Consider the following 23,617-nt stretch of genomic DNA (forward strand, 5'->3'; position numbering starts at 1 on the left):
CCAGCATGGCACGTCTTCCAGGTGGTCTGGGTTTTGCTACCTCTATTTGCACATCTCCACATGAGGAACCCCTAGGAACTCAAAACTGTTCTCTCCTTCATTATGCATGTGGCATGCAAAGCAATTTACCACCTAACAGATGTCATAGTAAATACCCAGGATCGTGTCAAGATTCATTCATCTTAAGACAATCTGCTTCGGAAATACAAGGCTTTTTATAAATTGGAAGAGCTTAGCTTTTGAGTAATTCTATAAAAATCTGTCTGTTTATAGCTCTAATTTTTTTTTTCTTGAAATACAATTACAGACTTTAGATTGTTTGTTTTCAGGTTAGCTGCTTCCTTTTGGTTCCACTTTGAATACCGCCTACCATCAAATAAATAATAAAGACCCTCAAATTTTTTACTTTTTACCTTTTTTTTTTTTTTTTTTTTTACCAGAGTGACTTTTGAGGTAACTCTGGGAATTATCCTAAAAATGAGGTCTTGATGTCTAGACAAATCTGGTGAAACATTACTTCTCTGCCCTCGTAAAGGAGGCAAGAAATTCCTGCCGGGTGGTATTTGACTTAATATTGTCATTAAACACGGTCTATCTTTAGCAGAAGAACCAGACAGTAATAAGTCAAGTAAGGATGAAGAATTATCTGAATCTGAGGAGGTACACTTGCAAATGAGTAACCAAAATTATTATTAAAGGTAGAAATATGACATTCAAATTAATAGAGTACAAGTTTGAAAGAAACGTTTAACTATTGGAAGTAATTATCAAAGGCTTTTTCATAAAAGAACATGTTACATAGTCCCCTATATTAGGAGGCTTAGTTTTCTATGCTAGAATAAAGAACCCATAGAATCTTTGCTGCCTCTCTTTCGGTCTTGATTAATCTAAATACTGTAACCAAAAAAGGAAAGGTAGCTTAATTAAAAAATGTTAGAGCAGAATAGAATACATTTACAATAATTTCCCTTCTCTTTTTGGCTAAATGCAAGAAAAAAAATCATCCTTTCTTTTAAAGGGAGAAAATCAGTATCTCTGTCTTTGCAATTACATGCAAAAAATAGTGCTATATGGGCATGCACACAAACAAAGGAAGCACAGGTTAAAAATCATAGACCTCAGCATTAAAAATAAGAAGAGAACTGTTTATTCTTGATATATTTATATCTGCTCCTCTTCCCCAATCCAACATTCTCATTGCAACTTCTAAGCTTAATCCCATAGAAATGTGTCTTCCAAATGTAGAAGCTTATTCTTTAATACTTATTTCTGTTTCTGTGCCCCTCAAAGGATCCAAATTGATTCCCTTATTACCCCAAGGTGAATATGTCTCCTTGGGTTCATGTCTAGATTGTTTCTTGAATAAATTCATCCTATTAATATTTACACAGCTTTTGAAAAGTATGAGGTAAAGTCACAGCAGGAAAGTTTCTCAGTTGGGACTTCTGTGTTTTCCTGTCCTGTGAATATAGAAATTGATTTCCTATGTGCATTTGTAGGAACCCTATGGGAGACAGCTTTCCTGTGACTGTGCTGCCAATTGCTTGTAGTAAGTATCTGCAATGATAGGCTATAATGGGGGAGAACACACAGTCTCAACCAGAACAGGTGAATATTTAAAATTTTGATCGTGTGTTGGCAAAAGTTTCCTTTTTGCTAAATTAAGGCATATACCTCAAAATCTGTAACAGTCTCAACAGGAAAAGCAAGAATATTAGGCAGAGTGTTTTGGAGTGTTAATCATGAAGATCTGTAATTCTAATATAATTGCTTTACCTTCCCCAGCAATTATCTTAATTTATTTAGTGTATACCCACTGTGTACACAATTTATTTAGTGTAGAATGTATTTCCACTGTGGTTACTTTGCATCATGTCTAGACAGATTACAATCCAGACAATTTATTTTTCAGTGGAAATTGTCCATGAAAAATTTCATTATTTATCTTCATTTCCGCCTTACGTTCAGTTTGACTTTAAATGATTTTTTTTACTACTGTATGTGAAAACAATAAAACATTTAATAATGCCCAATCAAACTGAATATAGAACAAAATCAAGTACCACCCACTGCTTAGCTCCCCAAAGTTGATATTAAAAGCAAAACAAAACATATCACCCCAAATTAAGGGAAGGCATGGGACCAAACTGGCCTAAACAATATGAGAATATTTTATTCCTTTGGCTTAGCTATATTATTGGAATATAAAGTCATCTGTACTTTGCTTTGCAGCTCCTTCAGGGATTGACAGAAGAAGGGGATTTAGTTACTCCATTTTCTAATTATCTTCCTTTGGGTTGAATTCAGGTCTATAAACTGAATGGGCTTGAAAGAGAAATTCCTTTATTGTTAGAAACATGAATGAAACCTCAATTCTTCTTAGATTATGGGGCCAGGATATAGATGCTCTGTTTCTTCTATGCAGAAAATGTGCCTGCTATCCAGATGGCTCCTTTGGAAGAAGGAAGTTTCAAGTGTAGACAAGAGTTCTTCCTCATATTCAACTCTCAGATTATCTTGAAAACTTAAAAGACCAGATTTCAGAATCCTAGAAAGTAAATTACCTTTTAAGGGATATGTCTTGTTCATAATTGATGACATAGAATTGCCATACTTGTGGTTCTTGCTGAGGGAGTAGAATCTACAGCCCCAACCCAGCAATATCTAGGAAAAAACTTGACTAGGGAGAAACAATACAAATAAGGTTTATCCAGTCAAAATTTCTCATTAGATGAGAGGATTGCTGCAGGCCTTAACATGTGTCTAGTTCCAGATCTGCCTCTTACTAGCTCTGTGAATGGACAAGTTACTTAAAATCTCTGTGCTTCAGTTTCCTTATTTGGAAAAGAGGTGTTAGAATAAGAGCTACCTTCCCAGGCTTCTGTGAAAAATAAAGGGTTTGATACATGTAAAGTGCTAAGAACAGAGCTTGGGCTGATAAGCATTTACTATTAAGCATGTTTTTTCTGTACCTCTATCTGAATTGTTCTCTGTATTTATACACACACACACACACACACACACACACACACACACACACACACAGGCAAACACACCCAGAGCACTCAAACAGACTCATTAATAAACACATTATATAATATTATTAAGAATGGATTGCAAAGATGTTAGAGAAGACTCTAAGGCTGGCTGATTTATGGTTGCTCCCTTAGAAACTCTCTCCATGTTTTCACTGTCTTCTGTCTCTAGGAAGCTTACCTCTTACAGATAGCTTAAACTACCTAACATGCTTTCTGGCTTCCAGACAAATTTGTTCAATGGGAGTTACCTACCGGAGATTGGAAAGAGAAATGTGAGGTCAAGGCATTGATTTCCTTGTCTGCTCTCTTTTGGGATGTTGCTGGTTGGCTGGACTTCTCTGCTGAAAACCAGAGGTCCTTTCATGACACTGTCCACAACCACAGCTACTCCAGCCCCTGCTTCTTTAGGCCTAGAGTGTTGACAGCTCCCCCATTCCCAACTGTGGGGTGTTTAACCATCCCTTGTAGGCGTGCTCATATGCTTGTAAATAACCTTCCTTAGTCACTCGGTTTGAGTGTGCCATCTCTCTCCTGCCTAGGTCCTGACTGATATAGGCTCTTATTTAAAATGGTTTAATATCCTCTCTCCTCTTTCTCTAAATCCCATTAAAATGATAGAAGAAATGGTAAAATAATAATGAATCCATTGAAAGTCTGAATATTCAATAGGGATGACAGCAGCAAAAAAATACAGTAAGAAAATTCTGGATTGATGGAGAAAATCAGCTTAACTGAATATTGCATGCCCGTATAATGAGTAACCCCCCCTACTCCCCAACAGTGGATTTCATTCCAAATAAAAGCCCAGAATAATCTTATTCTCAGAGAGAGCAGAGGTTGGCTGAAGTAGTTACTGATGGGAATGATCAAATTACTAATAGAGTAAAACATTTAAAGCCTTCCTTCTACTCTTGGGAGTGGTTCCCCAGAAATAAACTATAAGAATAGCCTCTCTGAGTTCTGACATATGAGGCAGTCAGAATCCTGTTTTCAGGCCAGAGAAAAAGGACCATTTCCCAGGTTTCAGTGGAAGAAAGAAACATCTGTTTGGAATGACTCTGATAAAGTTGTGTCTACAGGCTGAGCTGTGGAAGAGACAGCCTTTGAAAAGACTCAGAGAACATGAAAATTATAGTGCTCTCGTTCCTAATTATCAGGAAATCTTAATGCTTGTAGTTATTACAGAATGAAAAAAATGAGTAAAGTTGAAAATACATCATTCATATAAATAAAAAATGATCTTGTAATTTGGTTTATTGGAATCTGTAAAATTGGATTTTCTCTGTTTGAGCATTATATGAACATCCAAGCATATGTGAAAACAAAGTACTGGGAAAATGATTTTCCAGATTTACTGAAACTTTACAGCACTGTTTGAAACTCAGAATGTTTTTTTTAAATATAACTGATGGCGTTTGAATGAGTATGTGTGTGTGTGTGTTTACGTGTGCCTCAAAGCAAGTCTACAAGGGTGAAAGCACTGGAATTGTGTCCACATGGTATTTCCTTTCCCTTCATTATCAGCAAATTACTTTTTATTGTACGTTGTGCTGGAAAGAGTACACACAGGATAAAGGTTCAGTTTTATGGTTGCTTACATTCTAAGGAGATGAAATTGAAGAAAAATAAGATTTTACTTTCTTTTTCTTACACAGTGAATGTAAACAATAGTTAAGGATAGTAAAAGTGAATTTCTATTCCATAACAAGAATGACAGCGACAACAACAACTTACAACCACCCCACCACAACTAGAAATTTGGTCTTTTAAAATTAGTTTAGAGACTATTTACTTTTGTGGTTTACAATTATCAAGTCATTATACACAGCCAAAAAACTCTGAGCATTTATTTAAACATGTTTAACATGGCTTAATGATGGCAGAAAGTATTATTATGAAATCATTTTGAAATGAACTTAAAATTATGGTTTCTTCACCTCTTCCACAACCAAATCAAAACAAATCAAAATCAAGACCAAAAATAAGCAAAGGAGATAAAAGGAGAGGGAAGAAAAGCATCCAAAGGGGTTACGAGAACTAAACTAGTACTCAGTGTTTTGGTGGTGCCTGAGTTATGTCAGCCATACCAGTCACAAAATGCATTTTTAAAAATGTATACTATAACATATATGCAAAGCAAAGCAAAGCAAGAAAAAAGCAGTAGTTTCAAAGCACTCTTCAACAAGTAGTTACAGGACAGATCCCAGAGTTTGTCATGGGTTACCATACCATTCTCTCAGAGTTTTCCTTCTAGCTGCTCTAGAACCATACAATGCATTTTGGAAAACATAGGCTATGTATACATTCAAAAGAAGTTTCTAAAATAATATAGTTCAAGGATGTTTATTTCACTGGCTAACAGAAATCCAATTCCTCTCATGTATGTAATTCCTAACATAAATTACCCAAACAAAATATTCATATCTTTCTCCAAGCATGAAGGTGAGCATATTAGGTCTCTGTCTTTCATGGAGACAACTCCACTGTATCCTAAAAGGAAACTTTGGTACCAGATTCCCAAAGTCTGTTTTTGGAGTGCCTGACTCATTGAGGGATTTTTAAAGAGTGTTTCCCTGGCACAGGCGTTGGGTAAAATTTAGATGTTTTAAATCCCAAATATCCAGTGGTGCTTCTAAATCCAGAATCAAGTGTTGCAAGTTTGTTGACATCTAGATCATGAATTAACTTCCTAGGTTAAATGGATAAAATAATTTTAAAATGATGTGAATATTTGATTATATTTAACAATCTTTGTTAAGAACGTATGTATTCATTAGCTGAAAATAAAGATAAGTTTTAAGTTTGTTTCTTAGTTCAGACCAACACTAGAACCAGAGAGTTAAAATTTCATTTTAAAATCTTTTGAGTTTATCTAATCTTATTTTATTTTTTGAAAGAAAAGCTGTGAAAAATCACTGCATACTAAATTTGAAATTTAATTAAATTCATGCAACCTATAAAAGAGCATCACAACTGCTCTTTTTTTTTTTTTTTTTTTTTTTTTTTTTAAAGGAAAGACAGAGAGAAGGAAGGAAGGATAGAAGGAAGGAAGGAAGGAAGAAAGGGAAACATCTTTAAACATTTTCTTGTTTTATTGTATTCTGTTTCTCCGTTTTTGTTACATGGGCTGGGGCCGGGAATCGAACCGAGGTCCTCCGGCATAGCAGGCAAGCACTTTGCCCGCTGAGCCACCGCGGCCCGCCACAACTGCTCTTTTGATTGAAACATTGAGAAAATACTTTCCAAGCCCAATAAATTGCTAATTTACTATCTCATTTCCAGACTACGTGAATCGGGGATATTCTAAAATATGAAAGAAATGTGAACCCCAAAAGCACACAAACAAGTAATCAATGGCACTGGCTAAAGAAATAGACTGAGTGTCAAGAAATGTGAAAGAAGTGGAGTGTAAATTTAAAAAGTTTTAAGCAAAAAGAGATAACAATTTAGAGCGGCTGTGCGATGAGTTAGATTCTCATTTCAAAGATCCTTATTAATCTTGTTAGATAAATAATGAGAAACATGGTTGGAAGGAGCATGAAGAGGAAAGTTTAAGTCCAAAAATATGGTCTACTTGGAAAACAGATGGCTTGTGAAAATCAAGCTTTATGAACGAAGGTTTGGGGGAATTTTGCTGGTTGTATTTAAGAAGTGCACGCTCCCCCCCCCCTTTGAATATTTCCATTTGATCAGAGAAAACTTTCTCATGATATTTCTGAAGCTAGGGATTCTGATGCCACCAGTCAAAGAGTTTCAATGGCTTTCTCTAAAAAGTAGTTTCATACTGCCTTTTCCAAGACAGTAAATTACCCAAACAAAAGTAACATGTGTAGTTTGCTGGAGGCCATATAAAGAAAGAGAGAAATGTGTTTGTGCAGCAACAAATGTCTGTGGCATTACTGGGAGTACCATCAAAACTAATCCATTTGCTTGCCAAGGCAGTATGAATCCCTTGCAAGATGTGTCAAATCTGTTAGAAAAATAATTTTCCTGGAGCACCCACTTGTGGACTCAAGCTCTTTCTTCAAGCCCCATGATTAGAAGGAAGGTTTTCTATGTTGGTGCTGAGCTGCTTTCCTCTTTTGATTTTCTTGAAAATCACAACAATTTGTAAATAAAAATCTTTCTATCAAATCACTGAAAATATTTATTCTGGAAGCCCTCTCCTAGCTGTCTTATTAATAGCACCTTTGATCTTAATGAGTTGGAGTCACCAAAAACAGGATTCCAAGAATTATTTGGAACATTTTTTTTTTACTTGTGCCATAACTAGATTATAAATTTATTTAGGGCAGTAACTTTGCTTTATATTTCATTGGCATTACCCTTAGTGACAGGTCTTCCACTGTGAAAATAGAAAATGCACAGTATTCTACCACTCTTGTGCTGATCTCATTGTGGCTATGTTGAAACAGAGTGGCTTGAATAATTGGCAACAAAATATTAATAACAATTTCTGAACTACTTTTGCAAAAATTTGTTAGGCAATTATCTTACTTAATTTTATTTTACTTAATTTTCACAAAACCTCAGCTGCTGAAAAACTTACTCTTAGTCACACATATAGGACATTGGAACCATGGTTTAAACATGTATTCTGAAACTAAAGCAATGCCTATCTAAATTAAGAAAATTAGCATAGGTAAGAATATTTCTCATTTATTTATGAGGTTATAGATTTTATAACAGCTATTTGATGATAATCAGTGTCTGAGAATTTCTTCGATTTTTTAACGTGGTTATTAGAACAAGAGTTCCATTTTACTTTTTTTTTATTAATTAAAAAAAAGATTAACTAACACAACATTTAGAAATCATTCCATTCTACATATGCAATCATGTTCCATATCCATATTGCATATTTGGAACATTTTAATCTATTGACTGGAAGTGCTCACACACTGTTGTGAAAGCATTTTGAAGAATTAGTATTCCAAGTTATAGAAATTTTACCTTTGTCTTACGAGAATATATGCTAAAATCTATGAATAAGGGGCAAGGGAAATCCACAAAAATCTTATTTATCTTTAATAAATAAGTGCCATTTTCCTTATGACATTGTGCCATATTCCTTAAACTCTCACTTAAAGTCAATGAGGGGTTTAAACTAAAGCCCTTTTGCTTGTGAAAGATAAACCTTTACAAACTACTGAACATCTTGTTATCTGGTTGAGTTTGTAGCCAGCTATGCTGAAAAAGATAGGCCAAAAAAATTACAGAACTCTGATTCATGTTATGAAAATTTTGTCTTTTAAGACTAATACCATGGTTTAGCTACTATAAAGAATGTTGTGCTGTAAGCTGTGCAATGTAATTCATTTTTTCTACCTTTTTTTTTAAACCTTGTTCAGGTAATCAACTAGTGTAGAAATAGTGTGAAACGGAATTCACAAAACTAATATACTCTTGTGTTTAGAAATTAACAATAGGCTTCAGTTTTTCATGTTGTTTGAATATTTAATATATTTGATATGGAAATCTTATTTTAAGATATGCTAGAATAATTTCTGTGTTTCTCATAGGCATTTATATTTCCTGTCAGGTAATAACCTATCATATTTGCCAGCATATAATAATTCTCTGTGTTACCATGCATCTGCTTTACAAAATCTAGATAAAATGTGAAACTGTATTTTGCTGAGATGTGTGGTGTTATTGCATTCTATTACTGGGAGATGACATCTTAAAACAACTGGAGAAATTTTTTTAAATGCATAAAGAGAGAATTAGAACTTGAGCTAGTATTGATATCAATTAGTCATTTAGTCCTTTTCTCTTCCATTTAGACCCTTGGACTCAAAAGCTAGGAGGGCAGAAAAACGAGCCATTGAAGTATAAAAAAGCATTAGTTCTATTCATATTTATTTATATTATCTTTTTAAAGCACATTTATTTTAGTTAAAAATACACAAAATATATTATTACGTTAATATATGTAATCAGCGTATAAAATATGTATATCTGGCAAGTGCTAGGTAAAATGTTTTGAGACTAACTGCTTAAGGAAACTCAGAAATTGAATCAGCTTGGAAAAAGACTGAAGAGTGAATTGAGAATGTGTTTTATCTGTGTAATCTGTGTACCATATTCAGTGCTGACACGAAGCAGGTAATAAATAGAAAAAGGAGGTTTTCTATGTCTTAAATTATTTTTCTTGATCATCTGTTTGACAAGTGAGTTGGACAAATAAATTCTTAATTACTTGTGTTTAAAAAAATCCATCAGTTCTATTTGAATGTAGAAAAAAATCAAGCTTATCTTTGAGAGGAAGCATGTATGCAATTAAGAAGAAAATATTCACCAGGTTAGAAATTATTCTATCTATACATTTTTCACTATCTTAATGTTTGATTGAGATTCTTACATCAAAATATGCTCATAGTTGTGTTAGACATTGTGCTGGTTTGAAAGGAAGTATGCCCCCTAAGAAAAGCCATGTTTTAATATAAATCCCATTTCATAAAGGTAGAATAATTCCTATTCAATACTGTATATTTGAAACTGTAATGAGACCATCTCCCTGGTTGATGTGATTTAGTCAAGAATGGTTGTTAAACTGGATTAGGGGATGACAAGTCTCCACCCATTTGGGTGGATCTTGATTGGTTTATTGGAGTCCTATAAAAAAGGAAATATTTTGGAGAATGAGAGATTCAGAGAGAGCAGAGAATGCTGCAGCACCATGAAGCAGAGAGTCCACCAACCAGTGATCTTTGGAGATGAAGAAGGAAAACACCTCCCGGGGAGCTTCATGAAATAGGAAGCCAGGAGAGAAAGCTAGCAGATGACACTGTCTTCGCCATGTGCCCTTCCAGCTGAGAGAGAAGCCCTGACTGTGTTCGCCATGTGCCGTCTCACTTGAGAGAGAGACCCTGAACTTCATCAGCCTTCTTGAACCAAGGTATCTTTCCCTGGATGCCTTTGATTGGACATTTCTATAGACTTGTTTTAATTGGGGCATTTTCTCAACCTTAGAACTGTAAATCAGCAACTCATTAAATTACCCATTTTAAAAGCCATTCCATTTCTGGTGTATTGCATTCCAGCAGCTAGCAAACTAGAACAGATTTTGGTACCAGAAGTGGGGAGCTGCTGCTGTTTGCAAATGCCAGATATGTTTGAATGGTGTTTTGGATGGCTAAGGGGAAGATTTTGGAGGAATTGTGAAGAGAATGATGGAGAAGTCCTGGAGTGCGTGAAGAGACTGTTGGTGTAAATGGAACCACTGCCAATCTTGACAAAGGAGGACACAAAAGGGAGAGATTGGAGTTTGCAGAGTGAGAACCATGGAAGCTCAGGTCTGAAACCAAGAAACCTCAGCCAGGAGAGTGAACCCACTCATATACATGAGGAGGGTGAGTTTACCCTGAAGGGTGAGTATGAGTCTCTCATCTTGTTGCAGTAGAAGAGTTGTGTAGCCTCAGACCTTGGAGAAGGTAGAGCATGCTCCTTAGGGGACTGGGAGAGCCTGGCTGCCACCACATGGAGGGGTTGAGCGTGTGCCCCAGAAATGGCAGAGAGCCCAGGGGTGGCCCTGATGCCTGGAGAGAGTGGAGCCGAGAGGTGGTCTCCTCGATGTTCCCCGAGGTTGATTTGAAAAGACGCGGGCCACTGCATAGGCCCTTGGAAGGGGTGGGACTGCCACTTTCTAAAGCCGAAGGATGAATGACTTTCAGACTTTGAAATCCCACGGCACTTGCCCTGCAGGTTTTACATCTGTGTTTCTTCCAATTTCTCCCTATGGAAATGAAAACCTGTATCCTGTGAATATCCTCCTTTGCATATTGGTACTAGACAATTTGTTTTGAGATTTACAGTTCCACAGCAAGAAAAGAATTTTTTGCACCTGTTTAAGGTGATGCTTATAATTGCCAAGTTGACAAGGGGTGGACATGTGGTAGTTAGATTCAGTTGTCAACTTGGCTAGGTGAGCATACCTAGTTTTGTTGCTGCGGACATAAGCCAATGGTACGTGAACCTCATCTGTTGCTAATTACATCTGCAGCCAGCTAGGAGGCGTGCCTGCTGCAATGAGTGACGTTTGACTTAATTGGCTGGTGTTTAAATGAGAGAACACAACGTAGCACAGCCTAAGCAGCTCGGCATTCCTCATCTCAGCACTCGCAGCTCAGCCTATGCCTTTGGAGATGCAGAAAGAAGTCACCCCGGGGAAAGTTGTTGGAACCCAGGGGCCTGGAGAGAAGGCTAGCAGAGACCATCCTGTGCCTTCCACATAAGAAAGAACCTCAGTGGAAAGTTAGCTGCCTTTCCTCTGAAGAAGTAACAAAATAAATCCCCTTTTATTAAAAGCCAATCCATCCCTGGTGTGTTGCATTCCGGCAGCTAGCAAACTAGAACAGACATCTATGTAAAGATTGTGAAAGTTAAATATATATATATATATGATTTTAGATTATCTAATCACTACAAACAATATTTCTAATATATTTTTTATTGAGGTTCATTTTGATAGTAAGAAAAAATTTGTTTGTTCTTGTCATCATATTTTAGCATAGTCAGTTTTTGTTTTATTCTAAGTGCTCTCGTTTGTTAACTTGCCTTGCTCTTTCTCACCACCTAAGAATTAGTCCCAAAGCAGTTGTTGGTTTTTATTATTGGTTCAATATATTGGTTTTTACTCTATATAGAACAATAGTTAATGAATACTGTAATATTAATCATTTTAGTAAAATATTTAGTAAAATATTAACAATCAGTGTCAAATACTTGAGCCAAGTACCATATTTAATCCTTATAAGAGCCCTGTAAGATAGGATAGTATTAATCTCATTTTATATACATGGAAAGTGAAGTTCAGAGAAGTTAGGTAACTATTTCAACTCTACATTGCTAGTGATGATAAAATCAGATGTGATTTTCAGTGTGCATTGCTCCAAAATCCAACAGAGAGAAATTCTTTCCTATGTTGCAGATCTTGGCATTAGCCATTGGCTTTATGAATGCTTACTGTGATGATGAAATTGAAGAATAAAATTGCTTGTACCTGGAAAAACAATTTCAATCACTTATTCAAGGTGGGGACTTAGTGTATTATCTATATATTTAAAAAGCCAGATTTTGTATTTTAAACTATTTGCAAATATACTCATTTACAAACTGAAGTTAAATTAATTCAAGTAATATTCTCTGGAATGTATTAATATTGTTAATTGATTTGGAATAACATTTGCTGGTTCCTTTCTTTTTGGAAAGTGTTATTTCCCTTCAAGTGTAATTTCCTAGAACTCCATATAAAATTGGTAAAACCTAAAGTTTAAATGTCTCAAAACAAAATATTTTACAAAGGGAGACATTAAAGTATGAATCTTTGATAGCAAAAACTGACAAATTAATTCGACAATTTCTTGCATATCTACTATAATTGCTGTAATAACTACTGTAAATTCAGAGATGAAAAGGACCCATTCTTCCCCTTCAAAGACAAATATGTACATAATCAATTATAATAACATATGTAACTGCTCTCAGTATCGAGGTGTTCACCAGATGCCATGATGTACTGAAAAGGGAGTGATGAAGAATTCTAGGAGAAATGTGAGAGAGAGACCTAATACAAGCAGAAGCAGGTGGGCTTTTCTTTCAAAAAGGTTTTGAAGTAGAAAAGAAAATAAAGAAAGACATCTATTGTCATGGTTTTTGGTGATTTAGTTCTAATATTATATGATGAAATGATTATAAGAAATGTTTATTAGCTATTTGGACCACTGAAGAGGATTCTGGAAATATGCCTACCTGCGTACATCTCGTCTTTCTTTTTGCCCCTTTCCCATCAATCTGTGTCTAAAGAGGCAAGAAGTTTCTGAGATTGTGGGCAACTGAGTATGTCAGGCAGAGGAGGCTCAGTGGGGAAGAGGCGGTAAATAGCTTTCTCTTTCCTGAGATAAGAACGTGGTCTTCAGAAATTCTAGAAGACACAAGGGTTATCTAGAGTTGACAGCAGACCCACAGGAGTAGACCTGGTCATGTTGGTCTATAAAAATCCCAGAAGTTGCTGAATGGATAAGTTCATACCACCTTATTCCTGAGGGAGGGAATTCCAGATTCACTGTAGATAAGGAAATTTCATCCCAGTGCCTTATCGGGGGGAATGGCGACCTGCCCACTGCTACAATCCCTTCCATAGTAGAAGAGACTGTTTTGCCGTCTCTCACTTTAGGGACTGTTGTGACTTAGATATTATAGCAACCAGACCTGAGTTGCAGTGAGCTGGAAAAGAACTGCCTAGAAACCACAGAGGAGATAAGCAAATTAAGCACCAATGGAAAAGGCATTTACAATAAAAATTAAGAATACCAATGGAGACATACGTCCACTGCAAACAAGGTTTTTGGTGGGGGTGAAGGGATAAAAACCCACACCTTCAAATAAAAATGAAACTTACTATGAGAATTGAAGAGAAGTTAGTTATTGCTGAGATCTGAGTTAGTCACTTAGAAAATAGTGGAAGAAATATCTGAAGCACGGAACAGAAATATAAAAAGATTAAAATCATAAGAAAACTAGATAGTAGATTTCAAGGATATATACTAAAAATATTACATGTAAATATTAGGAAGGAATCAAAGCAACACATAAGGGAGAGACAAAAATGAATGGCATAAAATATTTATTAAAGCTAAAGAAGGGCAGGAGATTGTATACTGAAAGGGCACACTAAATTCCAAATAGATTTGGTGAAAACGAAAACAAAAATAAAAACACATATACCTAGGCATCCTGACAAAATTTCCAAACTGCAAGAAGGAAAAAAGAATTTAAAAACTGCCCAAAGTAAAAAATACGCTATCTTAAAAAAGCAAAAGAAAGAAAAAGAAAACTAAACAAAACATGCTTCTTATAGGCATCCTTGGAAGGTAGAAAAAGTTTTTTAAAATAATGAAATAAAGAAAGAAAAGAAATAAACACCAAAATCTTATACCTAGTCAAAACAGGATTCATCTTTCACCGTAAAAAAAAATTTTTAAATATTTTTGTAGGGATGAAAGGATTCTAAAAGTTTTATCTTGCTGGTATTGGGAGAAGTATTTATTTGTGGAAATAGTGTATTTTGGCAGGAAAAGTAATTAATGTCTCCTTTTCTAATAATAGTAGAGAACTATATCTTTAATATAAGCACCAGAAAAGAAAAAATGTAATAATTAAAACATTGCTATGGTAGAAATTACAAATAAAATAGGAGGAGAATAAAGGGAATCAAATTGATTTGATCAAGAGAAACAAAACATGTAAGCATAAACATGAAGTAAAATGGGAGGAATAAAATTATGTGAATTCCTTATTTTATCAAATGTGAACAAGCTAAATGCTTTTATTAAAAATGGTGTCTGTCTACTGCAATATGTTAATAACAGGGAAAACTGTGTGTGTGTGTGTGTGTGTGTGTGTGTGTATGTGAGCTGTATGGGAACTTTGTACTTTCTACACGATTTTTCTGTAAATTTACAGCTTTCCTAACATTTAACATTAGCTATAGTTAAAAAAATAATGTCTGTAATTTTATGTTAAAAACAAAAGTTCCACTCTAGGAGGTATTTAAGAAAAACATTTAAAATACTAACAGAAAGGTAGAAAATAAAGGAGTAAGCTAAAAATTCATGCAAATGTAAATAAAAGAATACATAAACAATATTACCAGATAAGGTGGATCAGATAATTTAAAAAGACTTAGCGTGGATAGAAGTACCCCTTTCAGACTGAAAAGATGTAGTGGACAAAAATATGGATGGAAGTTTGAATATTACAATGAATATTTTAATAGTAAATTACATCCTCTAAAGAGAACAGGTTCCTTTATTTGTCCATAGAATACTTATAAATATTGATCAGATACTTGGTCATAAAGAAAACTTCAGTGTCAAAACAAATTACAGCATTTTAGAGCACATCCCTTAATAAAATAAATTAAGCATTAAAGGCAAAAAAACTACTCAGAAATTAAGAAACATACTTCTAGATGATTCTTATATCAAACAGGAGATAAAAATTTGCATTAGCAACTCTAGAGAGAAGGGAATATGGAACTTCACATTACTGTCTATGAAGTCTAAGGAAAGTATGTACCCTTTATCACATTTCATATTAAAGATGACAATAATAGCAACAGTAATAAAGTAACCAAGGCTAATCTTAAGACATATGCAAAAGAATAGAAAAATTAGCTAAAGTAAGTAAGAAGATAAAAAAAAAAGATGAATCTGAAAAATTCACAAAAAAATTCTGGTTTAACAAAATGGTCAATTAAAGAGTTTCAACTATGAAACTAAGGAAAAATGAGACGGAGCAAAAAATACACCAAATTAGCTGTGGAAAAGAAGTACAATGAAAGAATGGAAGAAAGAATTGTAGAAGAAACTGCAATTCTTTGAAAATTTAAAGGGAGATATGGTTTTCTTTAAGAATATGGATTAAAAGTACAATTCAAGAGGAATATCAAGATAGACCCTTTAAAGTATAAGAACTTGTAAAGGTGATTATAGATCTATATTTTGAGAAACTCACCAAGGCCAGATAGGTTCAGAGATGAATTCTAATCTAACTTTTAACAGTTTAACTTTTTAACTTTTAACAGTTTAACTTTCCCATGCAATTTAAACTGTTCCATACCATGGCAAAAATAGAAAATAACTCAATAATTTTTTGGAGTTGGCATAATATTATTCCCAAACCTGAGACAATTATAAAGTAGAAACATATAGTCTAATCTCTTTTAAAAAATAGAGATACAAATACGTCACATTAAATACTGTTGAAAGAATTAATGATACAGAAAAATAATAATGACTTAGATGAAATAGAGTTTATTCCAGGAATGTAAGTATGATTCAATATCATAAATCCAGCAGCATAATATGTCACATCAACAAATTAAAGAAACAACATGATAACAAAGAGAGATGAAAATAATGTGATTAAGTTTGGCATTAATTTTTGAAAACCAGTGGTTTAAATAGTAATAAACAGAACTCACTTAAAGATAATAGAGGTAATTTATTAAAAATAAGAATCAATGTTTTTCTCGATAGCAAAACTGTTATAATCAAAATCAAGAATGGGGCAATGGTTGCTCAGTGGCAGAAATCTTACCTGCCATGCCAGAGACCCGGGTTTGTTTCCTGGAGCTTGTCCATGCAAAAACAAACAAACAAACAAACAAATCAAGAATGGGATCATCATCATTATTATTCATCAGAGTTTTGGAACTTGTAGGTAATACATTAAAAGCAAAATTGAATGACTGGAATAAATATTGAAAAAGTAGAAATAAATGTTAATACACACAAATAACCTTGGCTACAAAATATTCTACTAGACTCAGTAAGTATATTTGGAAGATTGTTTCAATAAAAGACAAATATACGAAATATGCTATTAACAATAACTATGAAAGATGATAAAATTCTCAAGAAGTAGTTTAACAAGAAAGGAACAGGAAAGCTATAAAGAAGATCATAAAACATTATTAGATGACATGTGTATGCCATAAAGAATTTTTCCACAAATGGAAGGTTATTCAGCTGAATGATGAAAAACTGATACCATAAAAATACTTTTTATAACTCATAAATAGACTCTCAATAGACTTTTTGCATTGAATCAATTACTTTAAAGTCTACATGGAAGAAAAAAATGCTTTAAGATAAGCAAGAAAACTGTGAAAGAAAATAGTAGAAGAGAACTTTCCCTATAAGATAATAGATCATATACTAAATAACTCAAATCAATTTGGTATTGATGTAGAGTATCAACAAGTTTATCATAGAATAGAATAGAGAATCCAGGAAAAGACTCCATGTATATGAAAATTTTAATATAGGATGTGTTAGTTTGAAAGTTGTAGGAATGCAACATACCAGAACTGGAACAGCTTTTTTTTTTTATTAATTAACGGAAAAAAAGAAATTAACCCAACATTTAGAAATCATACCATTCTACATATGCAATCAGCAATTCCCAACATCATCACATTGGAACAGCTTTTTAATAAGTTACAAGTTTACAGTTCTAAATCTATGAGAATGTTCAAATTAAGGCACCAACAAGAGTTACCTTCACTCAAGAAATGCCGATGATCAGGAAAACCTCTATCAGCTGGGAAGTCACGTGGCTGGCACCTGCTGGTCCCTTGCTCCTGGGCTCCGTTGCTTTCAATCTCTGTCCATGTGGGGGTTCCTCACTTTGCTTCTTTAAGGCTGGCTTTCATCTCTTGGCTTCCCTTGGCTTTCTTCAGATTATGGCTTGCTTAACATCTCATGGCAACATCTGCTAGGCTCCAAGCATCTCCAAATTCTATGTCTCTGGTCTCTGAAGCAATTGTTCTCCAAGCATCTACATCTGCTCTCTTTGTCAGCTCTGAGGCTTTTGCTATTTCTAGCTCTTGCTCCAAAATGTTTCCTCTTTTAAAGGACTCTAGAAGACTATTCAAGATCCACTCTGAATGGGCAGAGTCACATCTCCATCTAATCAAAATGTCACACCCACAATTGAGAGTGTCTCATCTCATCGGAAATAATTTAACCAAGGTTTTTGTTCTATTGAGTTAGGATTAAAATAAATGACTGCTCCCACAATAGTGGATCAGGATTAAAACATAGCTTTTCTGGGGTATATAATACATTCAAACCAGCACATAGGACATAATAACATTTCAATTCAGGGTGAAAAGGATGATTCTTGCTCAGTTTAGCCATCTATCTGGAATAAAATAAAATAAATTAGAGTCCCCAATTTATACCATATAAAAATAAATTCCAGTGAAGGGGAGGATTAATGTTCCCTGACTTAAAACCTATTAAAAAGCCCCAGTGGTCAAAACAGCATGGTACTGGCACAAAGACACTAGCACTGACCAATGAAATCGAATCAATAGTGCAGAAATAGACCACCAAATCTATGGTCAACTGATTTTTGACAAGGCCCCCAAATCCTCTGAACTGGGACAAAATAGTGTTTTCAATAATTGAGCATGGAAGAACTGGGTATCAATAGCCAAGAGAATGAACGAGGACCCCTACCTTACACACTACACAAAAATTAACTCAAAGTGGATCAAACACCTAAATATAAGAACTAGCACCATACAGTTTCTAGAAGAAAATGTAGGGAAACATCTTTAAGACCTAGTAATAGGAGGTAGCTACCTAAACTTTATACCCAAAGCACAAGCAACAAAAGAAAAAATCGATAAATGGGAACTCCTCAAAATCAAATGCTTCTACACCTCAAAAGACTTTGTCAAAAAGGTGAAGAGGCAGTTGACTCAATGGGAGAAAATATTTGGAAATCACTATTGGACAAAGGTTTGATTTCCTGTATATACAAAGAAATCATACAACTCAACAGGAAATGAACAAAAAATCCAATTATAAAATGGGTTAAAGATATGAGTAGCCATTTTTCTGAAGAGCAAATACAGATGTCTCAAAAGCCCATGAAGAGATGCTCATTTTCACTGGCTATAAGGGAAATGTAGATCAAGACCACAGTGAGATACCACCTCACACCTATAAGAATGGCCGCTATTAAACAAACAGGAAACTATAAATGTTGGAGAGCATGTGGAGAAACTAAAATGCTTATGCTGGTGGGAATGTATAATGGTGCAGCCACTATGGAAGACTTTTTGGCAGTTCCTTAGGAAACTAAATATCAAGTTGCCCTATGACCCAGCAATAGCACTATTTGGCATATTTCCAGAAGAGCTGAAAGCTACGACACAAACAGACATTTGCACACCTATGTTCATAGCAGCATTATTCACAATTGCCAAAAATGGAAACAAATCAAATGCCCATCAGCAGGCAAGTGGATCAACAAAATGTGGTATATACATATGATGGAATATTATACAACAGTAAGACAAAATGATGTACTGAAGCATATGACAAGATGGATGACCCTTGAGGACATAATTCCGAGTGAAGTTTGCCAGACACAAAAGGATAGATACTGTATGATTCCACTTTTATGACCAGCATAAAGGTTTAATCAGGGCTTATAATACAGAAGATTGGGGACTTAGAGATACATAGAAGCTAGAGATGGGTGAACCATTAGCTAATGAGGTTGAACTCCAATGTAAGGGAATAGATAGGAGCAAAGGTGATTCTCTATGGGTCTAGAATTAATATTAACATATTGAAGATGAACAAGAATGAAAAGAGCTGTATAGACCTACGTGTCCTATGACTCACACTAGAAATATGAATGAGTTCTTGTAAGAATTACTTCAAAGATATGATTCTTGTATAAAGAGTGTTCAAGTCCAGGGTACAGGGGGAAAGCTGCTATTGCATGCCATGAGCTATGTTCAAAAGGAAACGATCAGCATTTTTACCACCGCAACAGCAGAGGTAAATAATGGGGTGAGGGACAAGAGTTAAGAGGAGGCTTAGATTTCCTATTTGGCAGGGGTCTGTTTATTGGTTTTTTGTCTCCTAGGAACAATGAAATTATCTAAAAGTGAGAATGTTGATGGACTTTGGGCCCTCTACACGATGCTTGATGAATGCAGGTGGCTGATGCACTGACGGAGAAGTAGATTGGTGAATGATGGTGTATACTTATGAACGAAGGCTGTGCTGCTACAAAAAGGAACAATGTCGTGAAGCATGCAATGATGTGAATGAACATGGGGGATAGTTGGTGAGACAAAATAAGCCAGAAACTAAAAAACAACAATGGTATGGTCACCTTTACAAAATGCTTATAAGAAAACAGGGGCCTAGATTGTAAGCTTTTAGAGCAGACACATTAAATCCAGAGTGTGATTATTATTTCTGGATTTTGAGAGGCTGTTATATATATATAACCTGATATTTAGAGGTTAGAACGAAGCTGAACAGGTTGGGATTAAAGTAATTCAGAACACAGGGGAAAGGAAGCAGTGTCTACATTTTAGAACCACACATACTCTTTGAGACCAATGGAAGAGAGCTTTATTTGATCTGGAACTGAAATTTTCTGTAGTGCATAACCTAATTCAACCTGTCTGTATAGCTCATTTGAACAACTGAAACAGAAGAAGCACAGAATAAGAAAGAGGTCCTTTAATCCTGGATAGACTATTGTAACGCCTGGAAGCATCCTCAAGTATATTAAGCAGACAAACAAAATGCATTGGCAAAGTACTCTGAGGGAGGGAGGAAGAATATGAAACTATTAAACCTTACCATCAGAAAATCTCCTGAGACTGTGTCAAACTTTAGGGACACCCAAATCAATAGGCCATGCCCTCAATCATGAGGATTACTCTTGTGAAGCTTATGTAGGTAGTGGAGAAGCTTAGACTACCTATAGACATGCCTAAGAGTTACTTTTGTAGGACCTCTGTTGTTGCTCAAATGTGTCCTCAGTCTCTCTAAGTCTGACTTTGCAAGTGAAATCATTGCCCTCCCCCCTATGTGGGACATGACATCCAGGGATGAAAGTCTCCCTGGCGATGTGGGAGATGACTCCCAAGGATGAATCCAGACCTGGCACCATGGGATCAACAATTCCATCCTGACCAAAAAGGGGAAAAGAAGTGTAATTAATAAAGTATCAGTGACAGAGTTCAAATACAGTCGAGAGGCTATTCTGGAAGTTGCGCTTATGAAAGCTTCAGTTAGACCTTGTTACCTATCATAACCTGCCAACCCCAACCAGGACAATTTCAGCCAATCCTAAAGAACACCTAGGGCAATATAAGATTCCTCAAGGGTTCCAGGTGCTAAAGTAACTTTCCAGAAACTTACAACCTCCAGATAGGTCCCTGGTCCAGATAAATTCTGAAACCTAGCCCAGCCTCTCCAGAACATCAGATAGTTACATCTTCCTACCCCATATTAGTGACAGACCCTTCCAATATCAAAAATTTAAAATTGTCATAGTCAAAACAATGCCAAAGAGAGGTATGGAAAGGATCAAAGGTGATGGTGGAATTATACATAGAAGACAGGACTTAACAAATAAATATGAATGCTGAGTCATTAAATTGATATCTTTTTTAGTCTCCAGAATCTTAGAGCAGCTAGAAGTAAAAACCTAAAATTGTGAATTTGTAACCCATGTCAAAGTCTGAAATACGTTCCACAAGTAATTGGGGTGCTGTGCTTAGAAATTTATAGCTTTTTTGTAAATATGTTATTGTTCACAAAAAAAGAAGGAAAAAAAAGTTGATTGTGATGATAAAAAAGTATTAAAGCCCTCTAGCCTCCTATATTCTGGAGCAGCTAGAAAGGAAAATATGAGAGGATCATATAGTAGCCCATGACAAACTCTGGGATCTGCCCTGTAACCACTTGTTGAAGAGTGCTTTGAAAGCAATAGCTTTTTTTTAAAAATTTCTTTGCTTTGTGTAAGTGTTATATTTTACAATAAAATAAGTAAGTAAGTAAATAAATTCCAGAGCGTAGTTCAGTGGAAGAATTCTCGCCTGCTATGTGGGAGACCTACGTTCGATTCCTGGCCCATGCACTTCCCAAAAACAAAGAAGGAAATAAAAGAAAGAAGAAACAAACAAATGAAAATTCAACAAATGGTGCTGCAATGATTTGTTACTCACATGGAAAAAGAAAGAAATATGACCCCTGCCATACAGCATACAAAAAAAAAAATTTTTTTTCCAGCTGGAATAAAGACTTACATGTAAAAAAATTAAACCATAAAAACCTCACAGGAAATGAGGGAAAATACAAAAAGTCTAGGAAATATAGGGAAAAAAGGGAGAAAAAGTTTCGAACCCAAATAAGAAATCAGGAAATTACAAAACTAAATATAAATGTTTTTGGCTATATAAAATCACATACATATAATACACAAGCATCAACTAAACAAAAGATTTGATAATATATTTGAATGTAGTAGACCAATATTTAATAGCTACATTATTTGCACATCTCTTAAAAATGTACCAAAAATTTGTATCTGTAAATCTCAAGAGGGAATGAATAAGAAACACCAATTTATAGGGGACTAAACTAAGCAGCCTACAATTATATGAGAAGCTCTGAACACACTAATATTCAGGGAAATTTGACAATGAGATAAGACCTTATGTTCATCACTTGACAAAGATTAAAAAAAAGAGAACAGTAATTGCTTTTATTGGATTGACAGAAATGTGGAATGTTTCAATCATTTTGGACAGCAGTCTGGAAACCCTTCTTAAATCTCTGTCTCTCACTCTCTCTTTTACCCCTTCCTCCCTTCTCTCCCTCTCTCTCTATGTCTTAGTCTATCTGTATTTTAACTTAACAATCCCATTCCTGGGACTATATGGATATATCTAGAGGGAAATGAATTGATCTTTTAATTCTTCTTTATAGAAAAGCACAGGAAAACTAATCGAAAAGCCATAGTAAGTTATGGTAGAACAAAATACAGGACATCCAAGCCTTGGGCTGTACGTAGTCACGCCAAAGAATGACAGAGAAACATGCAGGTTAATTTGAAGGTATTTCATGAGTTGTTTTTCAGAGAAGAAAGCAAGTGAAGTATGTAGACTAGAGCCCATTTTTTCAAAACAGCAATCAACCTCATATAAATGTATATGTATTTTCATATATGACTATATGATATGCTGAAAAGTATGAAAACATACATATGACGTTTTTAATATTCTTTAAGAGAAAAGGAAGCAAGGAGGAAATAACTGGGGGTTAGGGGTGATGGGAGAAACATACTGAACTAAGAAAGCTCTTAACATATATGATATGAGTCCATTAATTTATTAATGTGAGACAATATATATGTGTACAGAATTTTAAAGAAAAGGAATCAAGAAAAGAGAAGTTGTGATAGTAATCTAAGAGTGTCACAAAAGAGGATGAAATAGTTTTGAGCATCTTAATTTCATCATAGAGTTTCTATATCACATGTATCTTATTTATTTTTGATCATCAGTTTGGCAGAAATATCTTTTCTTCTATGGGTATTTAAAGGAAATTAGCATGCACTGGAGCTTTCCTGAAGTTCCATCTTTGGAATTCATCATGTGGGAACAGGCCTCAAGAAGATATGAAGTTTAGATCTGTTAGTAATGGGAGATGATAAATTGAAGAAAATATCCTTGGATTCTTTTATTCAGTAAATGCTCAGGAATATTCAGTAAATGCCTTGGTAGTTACCAGTCACTCGTGTTTGCTAAGCATCAGGCCAATACTCAAGGTCTTTAGGAGATTTGAGAGGAGCCATGAAGTTTTAAAGTGCCCTGAGAATGGAGACTTTTTAGAAGAATCAGATGAAATGCTTATTCTAAGTATCTGAGCTTTTACTGGCAGGTGGGTTCCCAAAGGGCACGGAAGGTTGCCCTTTCAATTTGCTGCTAGTCTCCCAGCTCTTAAGACTTGTGTGTATGCAAATCCAGTACTATTTCCTTACCGATGTTAATGGAATCTGTATCCTTTGCCTGTGTCTCTCAGTGTCTCTCCCTTGTCATCACTGCACATATTAGAGGACTTCATGTATTTATTCAACAAATACATGCTGTATATCTACCACAGGCTAGGCACTATGCTAGATGGGCTTTATGTGTAAACTTGTATTAGCACAGCTTTTGTGTTAGATCAGTACATCTAGTC

Source organism: Tamandua tetradactyla, chromosome 21 (genome assembly GCF_023851605.1).
Source record: "Tamandua tetradactyla isolate mTamTet1 chromosome 21, mTamTet1.pri, whole genome shotgun sequence".
NCBI lineage: Eukaryota > Metazoa > Chordata > Mammalia > Pilosa > Myrmecophagidae > Tamandua > Tamandua tetradactyla.